The sequence below is a fragment of the Aotus nancymaae genome, unplaced genomic scaffold, assembly GCF_030222135.1.
Source record: "Aotus nancymaae isolate 86718 unplaced genomic scaffold, 86718_ANA_hifiasm-v0.15.2.pri h1tg000064l_1, whole genome shotgun sequence".
NCBI classification, from domain to species: domain Eukaryota; kingdom Metazoa; phylum Chordata; class Mammalia; order Primates; family Aotidae; genus Aotus; species Aotus nancymaae.
Window position 1 is genome coordinate 32,379,363 of NW_026988479.1, and position 12,060 is coordinate 32,391,422.

The 12,060-nt window shown below is 48.6% G+C and overlaps 1 protein-coding gene across 13 annotated transcripts in view; it reads left to right on the plus strand.

Moving 5' to 3' along the window:
* The first annotated feature begins 1,050 nt into the window (after window positions 1-1,050).
* The window catches only part of LOC105707552 (protein tweety homolog 3-like), a 65,249-nt gene continuing 54,239 nt past the window's right edge, over window positions 1,051-12,060 (plus strand). For 7 of the 13 annotated variants that reach the window (XM_064366576.1, XM_064366569.1, XM_064366568.1 and 4 more), the window contains exons 1-3: window positions 1,051-1,629; window positions 3,150-3,393; window positions 7,178-7,249. The gene's annotated coding sequence lies outside the window, so the exon portion shown is untranslated. The remainder of the gene's footprint in view (window positions 1,630-3,149; window positions 3,394-7,177; window positions 7,250-12,060) is intronic. The other 6 variants (XM_064366578.1, XM_064366572.1, XM_064366573.1 and 3 more) reach the window with 5 other exon arrangements.

Sequence of the window (12,060 nt, forward strand, 5' to 3'; positions counted from 1 at the left end):
CCTGGTGGGTGACAAGAACCAAGGGGCACTGAGGGTCGTGGCAATGCCTGGACTGTTTGGTAATCGTCGGCAGTCTGTCCCTGGCTTCTGAGCCTGGGCCCTCCTCGTTCTCCCCGTCCTAGATGAGCAGGCCATGCTGGGGAGACAGGGTCCTACAAAGGCCTTGTAAGAGCTGGGCCCTGTGTCAGGAGAGCCTCCTGTATCTCCAGGGATGTCCCTGGAGCTCTCCAGCTGATGCCTCTGCTGAGGTCCCTAAGTGGCAGGAACAGGACTCTAGGGGAGGAGTTGGGGACCGGCCTCTAAGGGGAGGGTGCACCTCGGGTCAGCTGCACCTGCAGCTCACCAGCCCCCTGCACCGGGGCCGGCTTCAGCCTCAGCAGTGTCTGCTCAACAGGTGTGGCTGCCGTCAATACAGCGGGGCCAGGCCCTGGAGACTGTGACATCTTCTGTGGCTGATTGTTTAAAGGGCATGGGATGGAGAAAGAGTATGTTCTTTTAAAGCTGGACTACCCAACAGCCTCTGATAGCAGATACAGCTTTGCTGCTGTTCTTTAAGTTCAAGGTGATGTGGAGGTGTTGCAGTGACAATCAGGACACCATGAGCAACATGTGCCACCAACGTCTACCCCGAAGTGCTCACACCTGGGCCTGCTTTGGCACTTAACGCTGGGGCAAAGGTCCCTTTCTTGGGAACTCACCCTCCACTTCCAGTCTCCCCGGGAGTTGTCCTGTCTCCTGCTTCCTAGGCCCTGCCAGCAGCTCCAGCAGCACCTCTGCCCACCCCACTCCACCATTGGCTCCAGCAGCCTGGCCCCGCCCATGGCTCAGCCCCACCCATAGTTCATCACGCCCATGACCCCCCCACGCCTCCCAAGGTTCAGCCCACCCACAGCTCATTCCTTCCACGGCTAGGCCCCGCCCACACTTCGTACCTCTCAAGGCTCAGCCCCACCCCCGGCTCACCCCTCCCATGGCTAGGCCCCGCCCCAGCTCACACCCTCATGGCTAGGCCCCGCCCACGGCTCGGCAGCCTGGGCAGGCGTGGCGACGGCCAGCTCCACGACCAGGGACAGGAACCAGGGGTTTGTCTTTCGGAGTATCCCACACCAGGAAGGCAGAGTTCAAGGCTTTCTGGCTGCTCCCCGACTCCATTGGCTCCTCTTCACCTCCTAAGGCCCCTCAGGGCCAGAACCCCTGGCCCCCAGGACCTGGGGCAGCAGGCAAGGAGGCCTCTCTGCCTGGTGCTGCCTCCATGGAACAAAACTACACTTCAGGGTTCCAGAATCACAGAACCGCCAGATGGGCTGTCCCCAGCAAAGGGGACTGGTGACCAGCACTGGACACGGCATCAGCTGGTCACAAGCTTGAGAATGCGTTGTTTTACCCAGGGAGCTTCATAACAGACGCTGGCTTTTAACAGAGCAGCCCTGCTGCACCAAAGGAGGACACGGCTGTTTACCTACGGACTATTCTCCACCAACCCCGAGGCAGGGATGCCCTCTCCATATCCATAACCCAATGCTCTAGGCCACTGGTTCCCAAGAGTGAGCATGTCCTGCAGAAATACCTTGGTTTAATGAGAGGGAACAGCTGCCACAGAAAGGAGGATCTCCCACAGTGAACATGCAGGTACCTCACCTTCTGAGGGCTTTCGAGGGTGGACTCGTTCCTAGGACCTGCAGCTTTGAGCCGGCAGGCAGGGAGGGCCGGGATGGCGCCCCAGGGAGTGGACCTGGGCGGGTGGGGTGATGAGGGCAGGGGTCTACAGAGGGCCTGGTCAGTTACACAGTCTGACAAGTTATCAGCCAGTTCAGTGGAAAAAAATGGTTTTGGCAACTCACAGTCCAAATGAGGAAAACACGTGTACAAACTAGACCCTCGGCTGACTCGTTTCCACCCACTGTAGAAACAGAGCCTACATGGAGACAGGCCAGGCAGCCAACTGCAGGGTGGAGCTCGTCCTCCACTTTGGGTGGCCCCATCACTGAGTGACTGAGAGAGGATGGGTTGGGCTGGGCACACCTGTGTCCTCCTCCCGCAGGGCAGGTGGACTTTCAAAGCTCCTCTCTCCCTTCCACAAGACACTGTGTTGGGGCCATCAGCCTTCTGACCGACGTGGAGGAGGCCCCAGGCTCAGGCTGGGCTCCCAGGGGTGACTCAGAAGGCTGCCATGCTGCAGAAGAGGCGCCCAGGGATTAGACTGTTCCCGTGAACAGAAGCCTTGGGAGAAGGCATCGGCTGTGTAAGGAGGGGCTTTCTAACGCTGGTCTCTCCTGAGACTGAGGCCAGCCCCAGCAGGAGTCCTGACAAGGATGCTGTGGAGATCTGGACACCAGGCCTGGGCTGTGCAGGGGTCTAGATGCCCCTGAAGGCCCACCCAGGTCTAAGGTTCTTCCTCTTGATGCCCTAGCAAGGGCTAATCTCACACACAAGCAAGAGATGGGCATGGACACTGTGCGCTTACCCCAGGACCTCCCTCTTAGGCCTCTGCAGCTGCTGCCTCCAAGGGCTCTGCACACCAAGCCCAGCTGTGGAGCTGTGAGTGCAGAGGCCACACACATGGGGTGATGGGGACTGTCCCAGACAGCAGATGCGACGTGCCCCATCATGAGCCTGTGCTCTCCCTTGAATGGCGGGCCTGCCTCCTCACTCTCCTCTCCTTTTCCCCTGGATGACCCCACAGAGGCCAAGGCACCTGCTGGGCTTGGTAACAGACGTCACCCTGCTGTTCTCAAAAGCAAGTGTGATGCAGCTTTTGTGATTATAATTTGGGATTTAAAAAAATCTTCATCTACGCAGTGACAGAATCCACCCAGACTCCTTCCTGGGAAGGGCAGCTCTGGAGGGCAGTGCTCCAGGGGGCAGGGAGGGGGGCAGGGAGGGTGACAGGGGGAAAGGATGGTGTGAGGGGCTGGGGCGTGGAGTAAGCTCATGTGGGGACCTGGGTGTCTTTAGCTCCTCACTGGCTTGAGACAGGCCGTGTTTTTCCGTGGGGATGGGGGAAGCTGGTCTCACACCTTCCTAAGGCATAGCGGGGCGCGTCTGCCTGGCCTACTGGGCCGAGATCGGGGGCAAATCCTGGTTGTCGAGGGTGTCACCAGGAAGAGGGGCGTGTGTTGGCGCTGGCTGCTAATAGCAGCTCCTCACAGGTCAAGGTTGTGGGCAGGCTGCAAGGTGCTGTTGGAGAACCTGTCACTGCAGGCTCCCTGGTGGCCCTGAGTTCACGGAAGACGTGTCTGTTGGCACTGAAAAACCACCATCCGAGCTGCAGCTGGAGATGAGGAGACGTGAGCCACTGGCCCTTCCCAGAGAATGAAGCAAAGGCATCTGGGATTCCTTCAACAAACAAAAGCACAAAGAGAAAGAGAAGCAACACAGATATTGAGGTGTTAAGTAGGTATCATCCTTCTTCTCCTAACACGATAAATTATCTTTCCAGTCGTAGTTCCTGTGTCCTCTGCAGCATTGCCATCATGGCATGGAGGCAATGACGGAGACCTAGACTGGAAAGTTCTTCTTTGTGGGCAGAGATGGGGTGATGATGATATTGTCGGAGTCATCGGAGTTGACACCATCCCTAGGTGGAGGTGCCACGAGCTGCGGCCCCGAGGGAGGGGGGTCTGTGGAAATGAACCACAGAGAGAGGGGTCAGCCACACTGACCTCAGGGGCTGCCGCCATGGACACCCTTTCACTGTCTGCTCTTCCCTGCAAGATGGTGGCCGCCCCCAGAAGCAGTAAGCCATGGGACAGATGGGCTCTCAGAACCAATTTACACACCTGCCAGAAAGCCTCTCTCTCCTAACCTTCAAACTCAGCTCTGAGTGTTCTGACCATTTCCCCAAATCAAAACACCTGCAAAAGCAGACATTTGCCAGCACGGAGGAACCTCGAGCCTGTGCCAGAGGAATTCCCTGAAAGTCATTCCCACAGCAGCAGCCTAGGAGTCGGGCCCTGGGCGGGAGACTACTGGCATGTAGGAGTGTTTCTGCTGGGTGCAGTGGCTCATGCCTGTAATCCCAGGACTCTGGGAGGCCGAGGTGGGAGGGTGGATTGAATCCAGGAGTTCTAGACCAGCCTGGGCAATACAATGAGACCACATCTCAAAAAAGAAAAAAAGCCGGTTTCCTGGTTAACTTGCTGGCCACTGGTATGGATGGCAGGATGGGGAAAGGCACGGATCACTGTGAGCTTGCAAGCTGCTCGGCCATTCCCCCAAGGATGCTACTTCCTTATAAGCATCTAGAACGTTCAGAATTTTTAATCCACCCTAGAATGGGATGCCACCTACAGACGGGATGGGGATGGGTACCAGAGCTGAAGAAGGGACAGGCCCCACCACAGCAGCCCAGAGCTCCTCGGGAGGGAGCCTGGCTTTTACTGCTTCAAAAGATGAAAGTAAAAAAGCCATGAACTGCTGATTTGAGATTTTTAAAAGGGAAGGAAATGACAATTCGGCCATGCTGCAGATACTGTAACTGTGTCAGCTTTTTTTTCCTGCAATTTTCAAGAAAATTCATACTACTGGGTATGAATTTTAACACTGTACTTTTAACTACTGGGTCATGCCTCCTATCATGAGCACTGAGTTTTATGTTTAGATGAATTTGCCCTAATCTAACATTTTTCACTGAAAAAACCCTTAAACAACCACACTGTCTTTGGGGCAGTCAATGACGTACGTATTTTTGCTTCAAAGGGGCTTTAACTTATGTATGTACAGTGGAAATTGCAAAAGATGCAATTTATACTTAGGAAAAAGTAACATTGGATTTAAGGGCTTTAGGGATTTAGAATGTGCATGTTCATTTTTTTCAATTCAGGCCATATAGTTGGTACTTCAAATTCCCTGTAAAGAAGACATTAGATTTAATACAAATGGAGGATAACTTGACTTACAGGTAGGGAAATAGCTCATCATTCTGAGGGCAAGTTTAGGTTCAAATCTTGCATTTCAGGGATTTAAAAGATAACTTTCAGTGGAGATTCTCAAAGCCCTCAAAACCTATTGACCCCTTAGGGTGGCTCTGGATTCTGAGGAGTAACAAATGTCACAACCTCTTAACCAGAAAAATCTGATGGAACATATTGATTTCCCTTGATTCCCATTGAACTGTGTGTGTATTTAACCAGGAGCATCCGAAGGATTGGGCTAGCAGCTCCGTTTGGAAGAGAGGGTGTTAGTTAGGTCACACCTTGGATTTTAGAGCCATAAAATTTGTAAGAAAAACCGTTTTCTGCCAGGCAGCAGCATACACTAGAGAGTCTGTTACACTTTCTCAGTACTTTTGTTTTTAATACTTAGCTTGTGTCTGCTAAGTGGATGGATTAGTGAACTTGTTTTGGAAAACATGCCTAAGTCACTGACTTCATTTAAAGCTGAGGGGCCGGGCGCGGTGGCTCACACCTGTAATCCCAGCACTTTGGGAGGCTGAGGCGGGTGGATCACGAGGTCAAGAGATCGAGACCACCCTGGTCAACATGGTGAAACCCCGTCTCTACTAAAAATACAAAAAATTAGCTGGGCACGGTGGCGCGTGCCTGTAATCCCAGCTACTCGGGAGGCTGAGGCAGGAGAATTGCCTGAACTGAGGAGGCGGAGGTTGCGGTGAGCCGAGATCGCGCCATTGCACTCCAGCCTGGGTAACAAGAGCGAAACTCCATCTCAAAAAGCTGAGATTTGGGAGAAAGTTGCCTCTCTCATAAGAGTTGGTTTATAGTCTATAACCTGGGGGATGGTATCAATTGAGGTTTATTCGTATCTGGATAGTTTTCTAAGGAGTTCGAGTTTAGAGTTGAACATCACAGTCCAAGAATGAGAGAACCCTGGAGCAAATTGAATGCAGGGACATATATATTTGCATATGAACCTTCCTGCTCGGTGCCTCTAGTATCAGCTTGCAGCTTAAAACATCCAGGGAACAACTGTATGTATGGTTGTAGGAGCAGCAGAGTCAAGAAAGATGCCATAAAGACCCAAACTTAGGAAAGAAGTTAAGCCCAAGAGGTCTTTTGGACAGAACTAAATTGGGTACAGACTGGCCACATGACTCTCTTGTGTTGTTCTGTTTTTTGTTCTGAAAGAGCCACATCCTCTTACAGGTTTGAGTGCTAGAGGAAAACAGGAAAACAGTTGAGAACTAGAAAAAGAGCAACGTTGAGAAGTGAAGTTATGGAGACTGTGGTGGGGAAGGAAAAACACACCAGTGCAAGGCAATAAAGAAAATCCAGCTTTGGGAATTCTCATCTAGTCACCATCACTAATTGACTATATATTTCTGTGGTGCTCTAAGATAAGGGAATCATGTAAAGGCTTTGTAAAGAGGCAAGTGATCCACTTTGCAAATAAAGTGAGCTATCTGATGGGAAATAAAGGGGAACGTAGCCCTGAGCTAGAGAATTCCTAATGGAAGCTCTACAGTGAGAAGTGGAAGATGAGTCAGGAAACACAGGAAATCACCCCTAAGGAATGACTAGAATGCAGATGTGGAAGGAGCTGGGGTCAGGGTCTGCCAGGAACCTTACCTTTAGGGTTGCAAATCATTACCAAGGCTAACACTGGGCAATATTGTCAGCTTTAAGAGACTTCAAGGAATTAATATTGTGTCTATTCTGTTAGTTACTGCATGTGTGGATAATCGAACTTGCGTAAGGCTGGGAAATCCAGAATGGGGCTGTTGTGAAGCAGGTAGGACATGTTAGTGCAAATTCCCAGCCCCTGTTTTCTGAAAGCGAAATATCACTTGTATGAATAAAATAAAAGCTTAATTGGGTGTTCGACATAAAATGCCCTGTTGTTGGCTTTGTGTGTTTAGAGGGAACCTGGGAGTATAGAAAGTGTGAAATAATCTTATATATTGATAAGACTATCTAGAACATGATCTAGATCACATTTCCTTGTGTTAATGAGATAGCTAGGGCAATAATGAAATAAATAAACAAATGAAATAAGCAGGGCAATGCCCGAAGGCCATCTTAGAATATATTTCTAAGAGGAGCTGCAAGGTTCGGAAGTGGGTGGGTGGGAGCCCTGCACGCCCGCTGTGGAAGGCCGTGGAAAGGCCCCGTAGAAAGTTGATGGTAATTCCTGATTCTAGTTTTGTTCTTTATTTTTCTTGGCATGCAAATTTTCCTCCACAAATGGAAAAATTCTTCCATTCTTTTCATTCCTCTGCCAGCAGAAACTATGACACTGGAGGAAGTGACAAGGACACAACCCACCAGCTCACCGTTGTAGTCTTACACAACAGGTAACCGCGCTGTCTTTCCTGAACACCTGGGATCATTCAAACCTTGATAACCATTGACTTTGTCGAGGGCACATGCTCTGGAATATGACAGATCTGACTTGAGTGCCAACACCAGCCACTCAGATCTGTCATCTGACTTGTACAAATATCTACCCTTTCTGAATGTTTTGTCGTGTGTGTGTGTGTGTGTGTGTGTCTGTCTGTTTTGAGACTGATTCTCCTGCCTCAGCCTCCCGAGTAGCTGGGATTACAGGCATGTGCCACCACACCTGGCTAATTTTGTAGTTTTAGTAGAGAAGCGGTTTCACCATGTTGGCCAGGCTGGTCTCAAACTCCCGAGCTCAAGAAACCCACCTGCCTTGTCCTCCCGAAGTGCTGGGATTACAGGCATGAGCCACCGCAGCCCGTTGTTCTGTCATGTGTAAAAAGGATGTAATACCATGATCTTGTAGAATGCTTGTGAGAATCAAATGGGATGAAAGAGTTGGGACATAGTTACAGGGTGTAAGTGATAAATATAGTAGAAGCTATTATCATTATTCCTTAGAATATCAAGAATCCAAATCCCTGATTGGCACAGGTGGCTTATGTGATTTGGAAACATCCACATGCGTATTACTTTGTTTTTAGAAATCAAGTCAACCAGTTTTGAATCTGAACGTATTATTTCAACTTGATTCCTTGGGCCAGGGCCTTAAAAACAATTAAATCCAGCCCTCTGGTGTTTAGATCAAACACCAGACCCCATGCTTCTGATAAATCCCAGACCCTAAACAGTACCAGGAGGCTTCCACTGCCTCAGCAAGTTTGTATTTACATGAGCGTTCTCAGATGGTGCTGTGGTTTGAATGTTTATTTTCCTGCTATTTAGGGAAAACTCCCAAACTGGGTTTTCTCTCTGTTCTCACACCATCTCAACAACAAGCATCAACTCAGACCAAGACTTCTGTGACTGAATGTGTGGAGTTTTTTCTTCATGCATCAAGCAGTGGACACTGGCTGTGTGTCCATTTCAATTCTCACACTATCTACCTGGAGAGAGGGTCAGATTTCACAGGAAAGATCCCAGCTTTCCCAGCTATCTCTCCTTGTTCCCCTTAGTGGTAAACTCTGGGAGTGCCCTATGCTGAGCTCCTCTTTGATGCTGAGCTGGCTGTGGGTCCTTGTGTGGCATCCAAGCAAAGTCATGCAGGGTCACAGGTTGGGGGCTCAGTCCCCACGACTGCCCCTCCCACCCCCACCACACACACCAGTTACAAGTCCAGGTCTCTGGAACTTCTGCCCCACCAGTTTCAAGTTAGGTTTCCCACAACCCTCTCTTTGGGTTCTATTAATTTCCTGGAGTGGCTTCCAGAACTCAGGGAAACACTTATGCTTACCAGTTTACTATAAAGGATATTGCAAAGGATACAGATGATGAGTTGCACAAGATGAGGTATAAGGGAAGGGATGCAGAGGTTCCATGCCCTTCCTTGGGAACTCTACCTTCCAGGAACCTCCAAGTGTTTAGCTATCTGGAAGCTCTCCAAACCTAGTCTTCTTGGGGTTTTTTGGAGACAGAATCTTGCTCTGTCACGAGGCTGGAGTGCAGTGGCATGATCTTGGCTCACTAGAACCTCCACTCCCAAGTTCAAGTGATTCTCTTGCCTCAGCCTCCCGAGTAGCTGGGATTACAGGCACGCACCACCATGCCCAGCTAATTCTGTATTTTTAGTAGAGATGGGTTTTTACCATGTTGTCCAGGCTGTTCTCGAACTCCTGACCTCAGGTGACCCACCCACCTCGGCCTCTCAAAAGTGCTGAGATTATAGGCATGAGCCACGGCACCCGGCCCTTCTTGGGTTTTTATGGAAACTTGAATACATCAACATTCCATCCCCCAGGGGCACAGGGAAAGATTCACTCTGGGAGGAGTCTTATGACCCACAATCAGAAAGCCAGGAGAAATTAAATCTCTGCCTTGTCAGGTGAAAGGAGAGCAGGAGAAGGTCAAAGATTCTTTCCTGAGGTCAAATATATTTATCATTAAAATGAAAGACTATAACTGGGGATATGGAATTATGAGCCAGGAAACATGCACAGACATCTATCTGTCTATATATGTATATATAATCTCATAACACCACACCCCCAACTTCATGTTGGTAGCTAATCCCCAGTGCAAATATTAAGAGCTGGGGCTTTTGGGGCATGATTAGGTCATGAGAGCCCCACCTTCATGATGGAATCAATGCTAGTATAAAAGGCCCAAAGTACCATTTTCTGAATGGGAAAGAAAAAACAAATAAATTAGTTAGACGACCCTTCCCCCATATGAAAACAAATAGAAGACACCATCTATAGGGAAGAGGACCCTCACCGGATTGAGTAATGAGCCTGTGCCTTGATCTTGGACTACCCAGCCTCCAGAACTGTGAGCAATAAATTTGTTTAAATTATCCATTTTAAGCTATCTTAAAATAGCAGCCTGAACAGACTAAAACAGATGGGTTGAGGACACCCACACCAGCATCAAAGAGGCATACCCCGCTGAGATCCTGCTACTCTAATCCAAACAATCCATAGTATTCTCCCAAGTCGAAGCAGGCCTCTTAGAGGCTCCTTGGAAATGTAGAATTGACCTATCTTTCCTTGTGATGGAGGAAGGTGATGCTGAAACCTGTCATCTTTCCCAGCCAACTCTCCTTGTTCCCCTTAGTGGAAAGCTCTTGGGAGTGCCCTATGCTGAGCTCCTCTGTGATGCTGAGCTAGTCATGTGTCCTTGTGTGGCATCTAAGCAAGGTCATGCCTTGCAGGACTCCTTGTGTATATGACTCATTGTACTCAGGAGTTGCCAATCTGTAGGCAGCTGCCTCCCAGCCCACATGGCTTACGGTTTTTGCCAATCATTCGTGGTAGCTGGTTAATTTAAAATGGACCTGCAGTGTGATTCACAGAGGGACTCATTCAATTGGGATTAGATAATGGTGACATTTGGTTTTGAAAGTGTAATCCTTAGCGCAAACTGTTTCTAGGCACAAAAGCAAAATGAAAATAGATAAAAACACAAGGTAACAGCAGTAGGAGCAGCTGCACCCCACTCTTTGAGGGTGTAAGGAGGAAGAAAATAGGAGTGGGGAATCATTCTCTGAAATACCGTGTCAGTGGAACCTGGTCAAGGTAGAGTTTTCCAGGGTGGAACAGACAGTGGAGCAGCTGTATCCCCAGGACTCGTGAGGCTGCTGCCATTTTGGCGGTGGATCCAAGGCTCTTGGGCCAAGTTCTCACTGCGCCTGGGTTGGCCCTCAGTTGCCTAAAGCCTCATGGAAGCAAGGAATATTAGGTCTGGAAAGGATTTAGGTTGTCATATGACCCACTACCCACCTTTGACAGATGTATGTGCCAGGAAATGCATACATTATCTTGTTTAATTCTTTCAAGGCAGGCCATATTTAATGGTATTGCCAGATTGAGGAGGCCCTATAAATCTGCTCTGGAGACACACACTCCCATTTCAGCTATGAGTTACTAGTTGTGTGCCCACAGGCAAATTGTTGAACATTCCTCTCTGGATGATTGGAGTATATGATATTTGGAAAGTGCATTGCATCGTATCTATCCTTCCCTCCTCCCCAGTCCTCTTCCTGTTATTTAATAATAATAGCTTAGTGCCAACCACTTTACATGCATCATCTAATTTAGTTGTAACAACCTGATGGGCTGTGTGCTATTAATAGGTTGTAGTTCAGTTCTCTAGCTAGAAATATATAGTTCCCCCCTTATCTGCAGTTTCGCTTTTCTGTAGCAGTCAACTGTGGTTCTAAAATACTAAGATATTTTGAGAGAGACTAAATTCCCATAGCTTTTATTGCAGTTTATTTTTATAATTGTTCTATTATATGGTTTATTGTTGTTAATCTCTTTCTGTGCCTAATTTATAAATTAAACTTTAGCATATGTATGTATATATAGGAAAAACATGGTCTGTATAGGGTTTGGTATTATCCTTGGTTTCATGCATCTACTGAGGATCTTGGAACATATCCCCTGTGGATAAGGGGACACTACTGTACACACACACACACACACACACACACACACACACCCCTTTATATACCCCTACATGCATATATACCTCTGTGTATGAAAAGGACCTTGAGTATCAAAGTTACATTGCTAACAGACGTTGTCAGCATTGAAGCCAAATTTTATCTGACTCCAGGCCATGCTATTTTTCTGCCTCACCCCATTCTCTTCCTGAAACTGTTACTTAAGGTCTTAATACCTGTCACAAGCAGAGCCGAGATTCTTTATATTACAGAAACCTACATATTGCTTTTGGCTTTCTTTTTCTATTGTTATTATTTTTAGACAGTCTCACTCTGATGCCCAGGCTGGAGTGCAGTGGCACAACCTTGGCTCACTGCAATCTCCACCTCCTGGGTTCAAGCAATTCTTGTGTCTCAGTCTCCCTAGTACTGGAATTACAGACATGTACCATCATACCTGGCTAATTTTTTGTATTTTTAGTAGAGACAGGGTTTCACCATGTTGGCCAGGCTGCTCTTGAACTCCTGACCTCAAGTGATCTGCCTGCATCAGCTCCGCTAAGCACTGGCGTTACAGGCATGAGCCACCGTGCCCAGCCTTGCCTTTGGCTTTCTAGGAAGCCTCAGAAGCAGTAAAATGTAAACACAGTAATGTAAATTTTGGGGAGATATTAGTCCAAGTTTATTCGTGTTGAGCCTATAGCATTGTCATCAGTTAGAGAACTTCATAGACCTAAGTATTTCCATTTGATGGAAGTGCAATGTGTGCGTAGGTTATCAGCA